Source organism: Hemitrygon akajei, chromosome 13 (assembly GCF_048418815.1).
Source record: "Hemitrygon akajei chromosome 13, sHemAka1.3, whole genome shotgun sequence".
Classification (NCBI taxonomy): Eukaryota; Metazoa; Chordata; class Chondrichthyes; order Myliobatiformes; family Dasyatidae; genus Hemitrygon; species Hemitrygon akajei.
The window spans coordinates 9,602,496-9,615,101 of record NC_133136.1 but is presented as its reverse complement, the minus strand read 5'-3'; the positions used below and the strand labels follow the sequence as shown (position 1 = coordinate 9,615,101).

General features: G+C 38.0%; 1 protein-coding gene and 1 long non-coding RNA gene across 11 annotated transcripts in view; one reads left to right on the top strand and one right to left on the bottom strand.

Moving 5' to 3' along the window:
• Nucleotides 1–3,747, bottom strand: part of LOC140737632 (uncharacterized) — a 36,043-nt gene extending 32,296 nt beyond the window's left edge. Inside the window, exon 1 of the long non-coding RNA XR_012101204.1 lies at nt 3,465–3,747. This is a non-coding gene — a long non-coding RNA (uncharacterized lncRNA). The remainder of the gene's footprint in view (nt 1–3,464) is intronic.
• Nucleotides 1–12,606, top strand: part of LOC140737630 (transcription factor 4-like) — a 653,305-nt gene that overhangs the window by 457,567 nt on the left and 183,132 nt on the right. The gene's annotated exons all lie outside the window — the stretch shown is intronic.

The following is a 12,606-nucleotide window of genomic DNA, read 5'->3' as shown; positions in this document are numbered from 1 at the left end:
ACTCTCCACTGGGAGTGCAGCTCTCAGCATCCCTCAACAATGTAGACTTCATCCAGGGTAAAGCAGCCAATTGGATCAGTTATCAAACCACTACCTGAAATATTCTGCCTTTTAACTTTATGCTCCATCATATTCATCCTTTCTGTCCTGGGAAAAAGTCTCTGGCTATTCACTTGATCTGTGCCTCTTATCTTGTACACTTCTGTCAAGTCACTTCCCATCCTGCTTGGCTCTGAAGAGAAAAGCCCTAGCTCGTACATACAGCAAGCTAGCGGTGTGTGGTGTCTTGTTAAGTTTTGTTGGAATGCACCGCCCAAATCACTGATCTATTTGGACCAACAATCCAAATACAACCAGCACTGTTCCCTAGAGACATTGGACACTACAGCACAGGAACAGGCCTTCAGTACATCTAGTTTGTGCTAACCAGTAATCTGCCAATTCCTATCGTCCAGGACTTGTGGTCATTCCTTCATAATAAATACTGTAACTTCCATCCAGAACACCTGAGCATTTTTTACTTCTTTCTATAACCTGAGAATGAGTAATTCATTGGCTTTTGCAGGAATTTGTAACCTCATGACTAAAAGTTAGTATTTTTATTATTAAAATCATAAGATCTAGGAGCAGAAGTAGGTCGTTTGACCCATTGAGTCTGATGATTGATTATCCCTCTCAACATCATTCTTCCGGTAACCTTTAACATCCTTACTAAACAAGAACCTAACCACTGCTTTAAACTATCAACCACTGTTTTAAATATAATTCAAGTTTAGTTATTGTACAACTATACATGAAGATAGCCAAATGACAGCCACTAGTACAGCTAGGGCCAAAGTGCAAATCACAGTATCAATGGTCAAACAAGGCACATATAGAACATTTCAGATAGCAGTAAACATACATACACCGCCCCCCCCCCCCCCCCCCCATCCATCCATCCAATGACTTGGCATTCACAGCCATCTGTAGCAATGAATTCCACAGATTCTCCACTTTCTGGCTAAAGAAATTCCTTTTTCATTTCTGTTCTAAAGGGACATCCGTCGATTCTGAGCCTGTGCCCTCTGGTCCTAGACTCCCCCTTTGCAGGAAACATCCTCTCCCCATCCACTCCTATCTTGGCCTTTCAATATTCATTAAGTTTCAAGAAGATCCACTTCATTCTTCTAAATGTTTTTAAAAATTTCTTCTTTATTTTCCCTCCAGATCCACAAAGATCACAACCTGGTAGTTAAATTATTTAATATGTTTAAAAAAAACCTAATATTTTCGTGCAGGTTCTTAACTATCTGGTGATTTACCCATAACGCATTGCAGAATAAAATGCTGATCTGCCCAGGCAATGCAAATCTGCAGGATTATTTGTTATGCACTGGTATGATGATGGATGCATGTCAAATTTCCAAGGCAGGCTGAGGAAAGTCTTCCCATCCCTGCTGAAAATGTATGTAGTGTGACAGTTGGGTGAAGATGCCCCACACTTCAATAGCCTGGTGACAAACTCTGTCTTGGCTAAGATGGAACACTGGAGGCCTGCCAGCGCCTGTGGAGACATACTGAATCTTCTGTTGCTCTATCTCAGAGCAGGAGAGAATAACTGTAGAAGACAAGAAAAATATAAAGAATGTTCTTTCTGCGCAGTTTCCACTTTTCAATCATTTCTCTCAATAATACTTTCATTGAGTGGAAAAATTGTGGAAATTGATTGGGAGTCTGCTGAAATTTTTTTATTAAACTTTTGGAGTTTATTCTTTTAAGTGCCACACCCTCTAATCATTCCAGTTTGAGCTGATCATGCATCATATATTTTGGCATATCCACAACAGGTTACAAAATATTAACATTTTGTTCATCAGTGAGGAAGTTTATTCTGAATGATTAGTTGTGTCCTGTAGGTCTGTGATTCAAGTTTAATTTTTGGTGATTTAATTATATTATTCCGGATCTCTGTGATGATTAAAATAATTTGCAAATTGTAACTCTGGTGGCTTTGATTTGTTATTTAATGCTACGTGCTTTTATGTTAGTAGAACAAGTCTGGTAATCCACTCCAAAGATTTCTTTTGCAGAGATGTTATCATTTATGCTTTCAGCTTTTCTGTTCAGAATGTCCTGTATGTGTTGTAAATGTGTACTGGTTTTGCAGTTTACCGTAAATCCAATGTTTAGGTGACACGGTAGCATAGCAGTTAGCCTGACAGTATTGCAGCATGGAGTTCAATTTCATTGTCATCTGTAAGAAGATTTTATGTTCTCTCTGTGACGAGTGTTTTCTCCAAGAGCTCCAGTTTCCACCTACATTCCAAAGCCATACGGATTAGACCATAAAACCATAAGATATAGGAGCAGAATTAGGCCATTTGGCCCATCAAGTCTGCTCTGCCATTTCATCATTGCAGATCTATTTTCCCTTTCAGCCCCAATCTCCTGCCTTCTCCCCATATCCCTTCATGTCCTATCTAATCAAGAATCTATCAAACTCTACCGTAAATATATCCAATGACTTGACCTCCACAGCCATCTGTGGCATTGATTTCCACAGATTTACGATCTTCTGGCTAAAGAAATCCCTGCTCAACTCCATTCCAAAAGGACACCCCTCTGTTCTCAGGTTGTGACCTCTGGTCTTAGATTCTCCCACCATAGGAAACATCCTTTCCACATCCACTCACTCTAGGCCTTTTAACATTCAATGGGTCTAAATGAGGTCATTCCTCATTCTTCTGAATTCTTCATATGACTGGCCTTTCGATCCTGGATTAGTAGGGTAATTGCCCTGTGATTAGGCTAGGGTGAAATTGGGAAACTGCTGGATGACACTGCTCGAAGGGCCGGAAGGACCCCTCCTGCACTGCCTTTCTAAGAATAGTAAATAAATATACAAGCAAGTAAAAACGGGAAATGTAGTACAACATGTGAAACGCTGGAAATGTTCAGCAAATCAGTCAGCAACTGAAAGGAAAAACTGAGTTAAGGTTTTGGTTTCTGATAAATGTACCGCATAGTCTTTCATCTTTTTATTACAACACTTGCATCTTTGCAATACAGGTGGTGATGTAAATTAGAACATAAAGCAGTACAGCACAGGAACAGGCCCTTCAGCCCACAGTGCAGTGCTGAATCCAATTAAGTTAGTGATCAAGTGGCCAACTAATTCTGCTGCCGACACAATGTCCATATCCCTCCATTGTCCTTGCATTCATGTGCCTATTTTAAAAGTCCCTCATGTATGTGCCTCCACCGCCACCTCATTCAGCACGCTCTGTGTGAAGAACTTGCCCCCACATCTCCTGTGAAATTACCCCACATCTCCTGTGAAATTACGCCCTCTCACCATAAACACATACTCATAAGTACATACCCTCTGGTATTAGAGTTGATACTGTTTAATGTTAACTTTTTAGTATTTCCCAAAACATTCTACATTTATTTTTCACTTGTTTTCCAAATTGTCTTCTTACCTGAAACATCGATTCCTTATTCCTGTCCATGGATGCTGCCTGACCTGCTGAGTTCCTCCGGCATTATGTGCGTGTTGCTCAGGGATTTCCAGCATCTGCAGAGACTCTTGTGTTTATAATCCATTCACTTTTGCTTTTGTTGTTTGCGAGATTGGAGGCAGTGAATATTTTGTTAACTTGCTCAGATTTTATTATTTTGTTGCTTACGTAGCATTTAGTGACCAGATAATAATTGTTTTATAATCCTTTTGCCCATTTTTGTATACATTTTCAAATCAGTCATAAAATGTTACCAGAACAAGATGTGACTTATTTTCTGGAAATGGTGAATTCATTTGCCTCTTTTTAATAGGTCTTCGTTTGAAGTCCCATTTGGTAACACAGTTCATTCTTGTAGGAAAATAGCAAATAAATGCCAAGTTCATCTAAAGTTATTGGAGACAAAATCCATTTGTGATAATACCACAGATCGTCTGAATTGAGGCATTTAATGGTGTTTCTTTCAATGTTCAAACAGCGTCATCTTGAAACAGGCACATTGACTCCAAATGTGAAATTCGTGAGATTTTTATATTTACTTACACTTCGAGCTTTCTCAGTGAACCTCAAATTTTATTACTACCTTACCCTGTTGTAACCATATAATAGTTCTTAAATTTATATCAAAATAGTTCTCTAAGTTTGTCTTTATACCTTAATCATATTCTTAAGACATCCCCTTTACATCTGTCACAACAAAATCATTTTTTTTTAAAAGAAAGAATGGTTGGGATTGTAGAATGAATATTTTGCCTGCGAGTTAGATCCTGAAATCTTGAATTTATCAGCATGCAAATTTAAAATAAAGTTGAAACAAAAGGAGAAATTCAGTGGGCAAGTAGAGCGGCAGTCATTCCCCACCCTGCAATGAGGCTGCTTATCCCCAAAGTGCAGAGATCTGGCTGAAAAAATATTGATGGAATTTGAAGACTGACAGCTGTTCTTTCTAATGCTTTCAAATTGAGGGTCATTTTCTGGAAGTTTTTAGCGTAATGGTGAAGGAAAAAGAGCATATTTATTTCTGAAAACAGCAAGAGTTTTGTGTAGTTTAGGTCTGGTTTTAGTTTCCCCTGTTAGCTCAGATGGTTGGGTTTATATACTTTTTTTCTCTCTGTTATGTCTGAGAGTGTTCAGCCTTGAAATATGAATTGAAGCCATCAAATTGCTCTTTTTAATGGTATGTTGATTTAATTTTTAAGCTTGATGGGCTAATTTCTACCAAAATGCACAGTAAAATTCACTTTAAAAGCCCATTCGGCTTTGGCAATACGTTGCTGTGTGTGTGCATGCATGTGCAGTTATGAGCCTGCCATCGTTCATTGTGTGCGAGTGGGCTTCTAGCAATGCCAAAGGGTCTACTTAGAAATGTAGTGGATTCAGTTCCCTGGAAAGGTCGTCAAAGATAAACGACACATTTCCTCCCCAATCTGTTGGTACCATGCAGTGGCCCTATTTTCCCCAATGAAAAAAAAATATAGCCAAGAAGATTTTAGAAGCTCAATAGGTGAATGATTAGTGATACTTCTGGCTTTGTTTACTTGGGGGAACATTTTAAAAGTGGTTATATCATCAACAGTGCTGCCCATCACTATTCTGAGGATAATGTTATTTGAAAAGCATTTAACAAGATAGCTATACAGCAATATTTGGATGGCTAACTAGTGAATCAGTTTGAATTATCAGGAATTTCAGTATGTCACGTCACTCTATATGTGAGAACATGCCACCTGACAGGTTGGCTAAATTAAGTATAATGGAGATAAAATTTTCATCACTATTAATTATAAATACTGAATTACTAATACCTGGAAAAAACATAAAAATATAAGTTTGCACTGATAACTGGAACGAATTATTTTTCTTTCCCGAACCAACCATTTTGGTTTTATTTATTATTGATTTCTCATTTTGATCAACCATTTTTTTCTTTGAACTTTTTTTAAACTGAATTAGTGAACTGAAATTTTATTGAGAAATCTGCCAGTGGTTTAATAGAGGAAGTTCAGAACAAAAGATAGGTTTTGAAAATGGATTCTGAGCATAGCTATCATTTTCATAAATTGGCTGCTTTTAATTACAACAGCGACATTCATTTTAAAAATTAAATTTCGTTAAACCCAATATGCATGCTAGACATTTTAAAACACCCTTCCCAAAGCCTTGATGTGCTTCAAATTGAAAACTGCAACGCAAAACTAATTTCAAAGTAGTTTGAATATTTACACTAATCAAAATATGTATTACATACAATTTATACTAAAATATGTTATGTCTCTATAATATTGATGAGTCAAATTCTTTTTGAATATGAAGTTTGCAAATATTTTATTTCAAGCCAATATTGCAGTTTCAAAATTCTTTTAGTATTTGCTGTCAGATTTGTGACAGTGTCTTAAGTCCCTTGATCAATTTATACCCTGGTCACATGTTCCTAAGTGTCTGTTAGTCTATATTTAAACTGTGAAAATTTTTGAAACTTTACATTGAATTAAGTAACTATTAACATATTGTGGCTAAATCTGATATTTTAATTTTGTACCTTGCTTCTCAAGCTTAGAAAGATGTATCGATTCACATTTGCATCTGCTGCTCGGGAGGGGGGATCAGAGGAAGAAGTATTTGATATCTCCAAGATTAATTAGTGGCAAGGAAAACTATTTATGGTAACATTTAACGTGGAGAAAACCTTTGAAGCTCTGGCACACAATCTTTTCAATTTTCCTTCACATGCACATTGTTTCTTATTAGTATAATTATGTTTTTGATTTCAACAACTCTAAAGTACCTTGATGAATATAAGTTGTTTAGATCAGAAGTTTAGGAAGATTTACAATGTGCAATTTTCTTTTATGATTACTTGAAAGAATATTCTAGATTCTTTAGGCAGGGTGATAATTTTCCAGAATGTGCAACTGAAGTGTAAACTGTTTGCAATTCTGGCAGTATCTTAAATCCGAGTGAGTGAGTGAGTGAGTGAGTGAGTGAGTGAGTGTGTGTGTGTGTGTGTGTGTGTGTGTGTGTGTGTGTGTGTGTGTGTGTGTGTGTGTGTGTGTGTGTGTGTGTGTGTGTGTGTGTGTGTGTGTGTGAGAGAGACTGCTCATCGCGTTACTATGCTTCTGCACTCTTACATTCGTGTTGTGACAAATAAATGGCTTTGAGGGAGAGGGAATTATTTTGCTTCGTTAACAGAATGCTGGTGTGTTCCAGGTTGTTAATTGGCGCAGCATCTCAAGGATTTTTACATCGTCGTGTGGTCCAAAGCATTTTCTCCCATTATTTTGAGCTCTAATTTCCTTTATTGCTAAAATATCCATTGATGTCTTTTAATGCAACAAGTTACGCAGTTCTGAAAAGTACGCTGAAGGTATGAGTAACTTACTTGAACATTTTAACTACCTTTATTTTCGGAGGGGGGGGAACGTGGATTTCAGCTAAAGAATCACCATAAGGTCTGCATCGCATTTTTAATTTAGTAACTAACATATGAATACATTTGCATATTAATTAGTTGCAGATTAAATCATGCATACATAAGAGCTTCCTTACTGCGTTCAGTGTTTGTCAAAAGCCCCAAGTCTGAAGCTGATGACTGCTGCGTAAAAGATTATTCACTGCTTTTTTAAAAATATATTTTTATACAGACAAAGTATCATTCAGAGATCTTTTTAGATTTTGATTAGTCTTGCAAAAATGACATTTTATACCTGGATGTCCCTTCTGAGCTTAATTTTTTGTGCATCAATTTCCTGTTCATAATCATGTTAAACACCTCCTTAATTGCATAGCATATCACTGTTAACTCTTTAAACACAGACTGCCTTTTGAATACTTTAATTTCAAAGTAAATTTTATTATCGAAGTACATATCTGTCACCAAATACCACCCTGAGATTTATTTACTTGCGGGCATTCACAGTAAATACAAAGAAGCGCAATAGAATCACTGAAAAATTGGAAAGACAGACGAACCACCAATGTGCAAAAGACAATAAATTATGCAAATACAAAAAAGAAACAACAAAATAATAATAATAAATAAATACTGAGAACATGATTTGTAGAGTCTTTGAAAGTGCGTTCATAGGTTGTAGAATCAGCTCAGAGTTGTGGTGAGTGAAGTTATCCATTCTGGATCAGGAACCTGATGGGTGAGGAGTAATAAATGCTCCTGAATGTGGTGGTGTGGGACCTAAGACTCCTGTACCTCCTTCCCGATGGCAGCAGCGAAAAGAGAGCATGGTCTGGATGGTGGGGGTCCTTGATGATGGATGCTGCTTTTCTGCAACAACGCTCCAAGTAGATGTGCTCAGTGGTGGGAGGGCTTTACCTGTGATGGAGGGGCAGACGATGAACACTCCCTCACTATTTTTGCTCTCTTTTTGTGCTATTTATTTACATATTAGTATGTAAATGTATATTTTTAAAATATTTACCAAAAAAATTTCATGACATGCCAGTGATAATAAATCTGATTCTGATTCAATGTCCTTTGATTTGCATCTATAGGAACAAAATTCAAGTTACTAAGTGTTCTGAAATCTTCTGTGCATCTTTGGAAACTGAGCATGAAAAGATATATATTGTCTATCTAATAATGAGCAAACCATAAGTGGAGCAAGTGAAATCCAGTTAGCTAATCCATGATCCCAAAGCTGCTACATTTTGTATGGATCAGTAAATCGTGCTTCTGTGCGCAGCCTTTGGCACTGATTTCATTGAAAAAGAGTGAAGTTATCTCCATTTTAGATCAGTTGAGTGCCAGCTCTGACCATTGTTCCAAATGCCAAGTATGCACTCCACTACCTGGGAAGATGCTTCACCATTGTGGGATGGGGTTTTAAGGGATTATGGCACTTGCGATGACATGATTCTGTGTACTGTACAAAATTATCTGAACATTAGCAAGAAAGTCAAATGCACAACAATTTTCTGGTTGTCATATTAATCCAGTTTTGGTGCTGGCACTTCATTATTACCAGGGAGGTTGGTGAAGTTCATTATTCTTTGATTGTGGCCTCTTGCACCTTACTAACGCACACAAAGTGCTGGAGGACTCAGCAGGTCAGGTGGCATCTATGAAGAGGAATAAACAGTTGACTTTTCTGGCCAAGATCTGGTGACTGGGAATTCTCTCCATAGATTCAAGTGTAATAGAGAACAAAATAATTGTTATCTGTATTCAATGCAGCACAAAAATTCATAATAATAAAAAACACAATAAATATGCATACATAAGGTAGCTTATATACATAGGTAGATTATATGTCCATAACATGACACTAGACAAGATGCTGCCTGGCCTGCTGAACTCCTCCAGCATTTTGTCTGTGTTGCTCCAGATTTCCAGCATCTGCAGAATCTCTTGTGTTCATGACTTCTTGCTCTTTAACTTCCAATGAGATATTCATTTCCTTTTCACTTTATAATTTCACCAAATAATATTTGATTTATCAGAAGTGTTCCTCTACACATTACAGTGCCTGCCTTTCTTAGTTGTTTTTATTTTATGTTGTTGAAATCATTAATATTTTGACCTCCCCCTCACCCCTTATTCTAGTTTATTCTCCCTTCCTTTCCAGTCTTGATCTTCCCTCAACCAATAGACTCAATTTCAGCAATTCTTCATCTCGTATTCTCAATATTTGTTGCTTATTTATTTACTATTATTATTTCTTTTTGTCTTTGTGCAGTTTGTTGTCTTCTGCACTCTGGTTGAATGTCCAAATTGGGCAGCGAGTCCTTGATTCTGTTATGGTTATTATTCTATAGATCTATTGAGTATGCCTGTAAAAAATGTATCTCAACAACGCACACACAGGTTGTATTTGGTGACATATATGCACATTGATAACATTTTACTTTAAACTTTGAACTTTGAAGGGTGTCGGTCTGAAACATCAAATTATCATCCATAGATGCTGCCTGACCTGCTGATTTCCTCCAGCATTTTGTGTGTGTTGCTCTAAATGTTTTAACCTGTCTGGTTCTTGAATACCGGTTTCATTCTCCCTTTCAGTCATATTTATGCTATTAATTTTCTAGTTGTAATATTAATCCAGTGTTGTAGGTGACATTTGATCACCACAAGGGAAGGTTGGTGGAGTTGATTGTGTTACTTTCATATGCACCTGTAACTAGTCAGAAATTGAAACCTTTTGCCAGCTCAACAGCTGTGGGTGAAGAGCAGTCTTCATTGAAAGTGTGAATTCTTCATCATCAAATTTGAGTAATTTCATGGGTCAGATTTGACGGCCTGAAGTCGACAAATGCCAGCCAATTAGTTTATTCAATCATAAATTCAAGGGATTCTGCAGATGTGGGAAATCCAGAGAAACACAGATAAAATACTGGAGGAACTCAATAGGTCAGGCAGCATCTAAGGTAATGAATAAGCAATCAACGTTTTGGGCCAAGGCACTTCATCAGAACTGGAAAGGAAGGGGATGAGCCAGAATAAGAAGGTGGGGGTGGGCAGGAGTTGGTGAAGCCAGGGGGATGAATTGAGAAACTGGGAGGTGATAGGCGGAAAAGGTAAAGGGCTGGAGAAGAATGAATCTGATATGAGAGGAGAGTGGACCATGGGAGAAAAGGAAGGAGGAGGGGCACCAGGAGCTGTGAAAGGCAGCTGTGGAGAAGAGAAGAGGTAAGAGAGGGGCAAGAGTAGGGAATTGGAGACGGAAGGGGGATGGGGAAAAATTTAGTTCAATCAGCTGCCAACTTGAAACAAAAAAAATGTTTGAACTGATGTTATCAATGCCCTCACTGAGTAACTTTTCCATTAAGAGAATTTATTTTCAAAATAAAGTGAATATAGGAACTCAAATGAATTGTGAATGCTCTAGACACCTTTAGATTTTAAAATTTCAAGTTGTGCCCTTTTTTAAATCAGATAAAATGTTTGTAATTTGGAAACCTAAACCCATGCTTTTCCTTGATGTGGAAGATCTCCTACATAGTTCCCACATGTTTGTGTTAGACAGCTTTCCTTAGAAACATGGAGTTGAATTTCAGAAGGTTCAGTTGAATGGAAATGGATTGGTTCCCAATGTAGACTTCAGATATGAATTTGCTGAGGCATTTTAGGGCATAGGTCAAACCACACTTGGAATATGTTGAGCTGTTTTGGGCCCCTTATTTAAGAGATTATGTATTGACATTGGAGAGGGTCCAGCGCAGGTTCACATGAATGAACCCGGGGATGAAAGGATTAATGTATGAGAAGCACTTGTTCTCACTAGAGTTCGGAAGAATGAGGGGTGGAGCTCATTGAAACCTATAGAGAATTGAAAGACTAAATAGAGAGGTTGTGGAAAGGGTGCTTCCTACAGTTGGAGAGTCTAGGACCAGAGGGCACAGCCTCCGAATGCAATGACATCCCCTTAGAGCAGAGAGTAGGAGGAATTTCTTTCGCCAGAGGGCAATGGAATCTATGGAATTCGTTGCCACAGACAACAGTGAGGACAAGTTATTGGGTATATTTCAAGCAGATGTTGATAGGTTATTGATTAGTAAAAGCCCCTTAATTGCCGAATGGCTTAATTCTGCTCCTATGTCTTATGGTCTATGGATTTTGCAGTATTTAATGGGTAAGGAGAGAATCAGTGAGCTAGCTGTTCTTTCTCCACCCTGTCCACTTCTGGTAGGTAAACGCGTGGATGTGACACTGTGGCCAATGTTCCCTCATAATTTGTAATGACCAATGCGTGCAAAAACCTTATGCTGTGCAGTTTTTTGCTCAGTGACAACATGTGCACACTGAATAATTTTTCCAATAAAAATGCTGTAACACCATAAGACAGAGGAATGGGATTAGACCATTTGGTCCATCAAGCTTGCTGTGCTATCCCATCATGGATGATTATTTGTCCCTCTCAACCCCATTCTCCTGTTTTCTTCCCTGTACATATCCTTTCTAATTAAGATAGGTAGATAAAGGATCAAGATAATCAATCTAATTTGGTTTACTGCCATTGCTTCTAACTCTGTGGGGCATTTTGTATCTCAGTCTAAGAAAGGATGGAATTAGCCAGGCTTGAGTCTCTTTCAGAACAGTATCTATGTGTGGATCTCAGATGGGGATGGGATGATCAGCAATGATCTCACAGCAAAATAGCCTGCTACTGCCTCTTACACCAGAACTGGAGCTTTTAAATGTACTGTAGGAGGGAAAAACGTTGGCCCAAAGGGCTGGATATTGAAGTGAAGGGAATAATCCCTTATCATAGGCTACCTTCATGGTTGGAACGAACTTAAACCGCAGGTCCATAACTTCCCGTGGATAATCTTCATAAAAACGAACCTCGGAACCTTTAAGTTTAAAAACTCTTTGATTCCTTGCATATTTTATGATTTGGTCTTTAACTTTAAAACAAAGAAAGGAAACTAAAACTATCGAAGGGTCTCTGCCCGAAACGTCGACAGTGCTTCTTCCTATAGATGCTGCCTGGCCTGCTGCGTTCCACCAGCATTTTGTGTGTGTTGTGTGTGCCTTTAGAATGAGGTTGTAATAAAAACTGTTGAAACTTCAGGTTTAGCCGGCATCCATCAGCCTCCTGACCTGGCATGGATAACTTCTAATTCGGTTTCATTTATTCATCACCTGTACATTGAATGCTACAGTGAAATGTATCATTTGATTTAACAACCAACACACCTAAAGGAGTGCTTGGGGCAGCCCGCAAGTAACGCCATACATTCTGATGCCAGCTTCCACTCACCACCACTCTGAACTGGTTCCACAACCTGCAGACTCTCTTTCAAGAACTGTTTAACTAATATCATCATTATTATTTATTTATATTATTGTTTTATTTGCACAACTTGTCTTCTTTTGCACATTGGTCATTTACTTGTCTTTGCTAATGTATAACTTTTCATAAATTCGTATTTCTTTATTTTCCTCCAAATGCCTGCAAGAAAATGAGTCTCCAGGTAGTATATTGTAACTTTGAACTTCGACCTTTCATGTTTTTGGAAGTGCCAATACCACAAAATAACAAAGGTGTGGGGAGTGAAGGCAATTATTAGAGATGTACTTGCCCTGCAATCTTCATTTTGTTGCAAGCTCTTAAGTAAGACTGCCTTGCTGTTATGCTGAAGTGAG